Source organism: Cucurbita pepo, unplaced genomic scaffold (genome assembly GCF_057944985.1).
Source record: "Cucurbita pepo subsp. pepo isolate OVF unplaced genomic scaffold, ASM5794498v1 scafford_108, whole genome shotgun sequence".
Classification (NCBI taxonomy): domain Eukaryota; kingdom Viridiplantae; phylum Streptophyta; class Magnoliopsida; order Cucurbitales; family Cucurbitaceae; genus Cucurbita; species Cucurbita pepo.
Window position 1 is genome coordinate 42,501 of NW_028258011.1, and position 2,500 is coordinate 45,000.

A 2,500-nucleotide genomic window follows, 5' to 3' on the forward strand; every position below is an offset into this window, starting at 1 on the left:
ACCCGAAGGCACCCAGTTCCACCCCACCTTGCATGTTTCATCATCGTACCAGCCATCAACCATCCTCAAACCAGCCCAAGTTGGAAGGAAACATTCCGTTCTCAACAGGTCTCATGTCGCACGCCCAAAGGCATTTGACACCGCCCCACCGTGCATGTTCTGCTACCACGCAGCCTTCAAAACATAGGGCTGGCCCAAGAAAGGGAGGCATACACCACAACAACGTCCCACACTCAACGAGGTTCATGCCGCACGCCCGAAGGCACCCGGCTCCACCCCACCTTGCATGTTTCATCGTCATACTAGCAACCATCCACAGTTCCTCACACCAGAGATTCCCAATTAGAAGGCAACATCGCAACATTCCGTGCTCAATGAGGCTCGTGTCGCACGCCCAGAGGCACCCGATTCCAACCAGCCGAACATGTTCTGGCACCACCGGCCTTCAAAACATAGGGCTGGCCCAAGGCTGGCAGGCATCACCACAACGTCACACACTCAACGAGGTTCATGTCGCACGCCCGAAGGCACCCGGCTCCACCCCACATTGCATGTTTCATCATCGTGCCAACCATCAACCATCCTCAAGCCAGCCCAAGTTAGAAGGCAACATCGCAACATTTCATTCTCAACAAGGCTCATGTCGCACGCCCAAAGGCACCCGACACTGCCTCACCGTGCAAGTTTCGCCACCGCATCGCCGCCGTCAACCGCCCTCATCCGCCGACCACCACCCCCACGCCCCAAGCATATGCCCATGTGCGGCGCATAGTGCTTGGGGCGTGGGGGTGGCGGAAGATATAGGGGTACCCCCGTGCCCAGCCCATGCAGACTAGTCACCCCCCTATATAGTACATTTTGAGGCATTTTTGGTCTGCCAGGCCTAGATACGATTTTTCTGAGCCATCATACGGTCAAATATCTCAAGTTTTAGATTGTTTTTTTCCATGAACTCGATTGATTCATGAATGGGACATTGTAATGGATCTAGAAATCAAGTTTCATAATTTTTCAACCAACCAATTTTTTTTAATGAATTTTTAAATATTAAATAATAAGAAATTAGAAAAAATAGCTAGAGCCGTCAAAAAAATCTGAAATTTTGTGGGAATCATTCTTTCATGTTGCTTAGCTCCCAGAAAAAAAATTACAAAAAAACAACAACTCCACATGTAATTTCACAATTAATGGGTGATGGATGGGGCGTGGGCGGGGCAGGGCGGGGCGCGCGCGCGCGAGAGAAGGCGGGCGGGGCGGGGCTGGGCGGGGCGCGCGCGCGAGAGAAGGCGGGCGGGGCGGGGATGGGCGGGGCGCGCGCGCGGGAGCACGCGGGCGGGGCTGGGCGGGGCGCGCGCGCGGGAGCACGCGGGCGGGGCTGGGCGGGGCGCGCGCGCGGGAGCACGCGGGCGGGGCTGGGCGGGGCGCGCGCGCGGGAGCACGCGGGCGGGGCTGGGCGGGGCGCGCGCGCGGGAGCACGCGGGCGGGGCTGGGCGGGGCGCGCGCGCGGGAGCATGCGGGCGGGGCTGGGCGAGGCGCGCGCGCGCGGGACAACGTGGACGGGGCGGGGCTGGGCGCGCGCAGGCGGGAGCACGCGGGCGAGGCGGGGCGGGGGGCGCGCGCACGCGGGAACACGCAGGTGGGGCAGGGCGGGCGAGCACGCAGGACCATTCCGACACCACCTCACCGTGGGCATTCCGCCACCATCAATCGGCCTCGACCTCCGACCACCACCCCCGTGCCCCAAGCATATGCCCATGTGCGGCACATAGTGCTTGGGGCGTGGGGGTGGCGGAAGATATAGGGGTACCCCCGTGCCCAGCCCATGCAGACTAGTCACCCCCCTATATAGTACATTTTGAGGCATTTTTGGTCTGCCAGGCCTAGATACGATTTTTCCGAACGGTCATACAGTCAAATATCTCAAGTTTTATATTGTTTTTTTTCCGTGAGCTGGATTGATTCATTAATGGGACATTCTAAAGAGTTTAAAAATCAAGTTTCATAATTTTTCAACCAACCAATTTTTTTTAATGAATTTTTAAATATTAAATAATAAGAAATTAGAAAAAATAGTTATAGTTGTCGAAAAAATCTGAAATTTTGCGGGCATAATTCTTTCAAGTTGCTTAGCTCCCAGAAAAAAAAAATAATAATAAAACAACCACTACACACGTATTTTGACAATTAAATGGGTGATGGGTGTAAAAACAAGGTCATGGTGGGCGTCTTGGTCTAATGTACCTACTCTTGTATCAAAACTCTTCATTTCATTGTTTTAGATAACCAAAAGAAAAAAATAATTCATCACTCTTTTCTTAGTTCATTTCATTGATGATGTTTTTATAGTCCAAGGCTTATACATGTTCTTACTTTCCACGGATGTTAGGTGTGATGAATTGTTGTTGGGTGTGATGATTTTTTATGGAGGTAACATCCAACACTTTTGATATGATTGTAGGTATGTTTGCGTTGGAGGGTGTTGGTGGACATTATGAGTGTG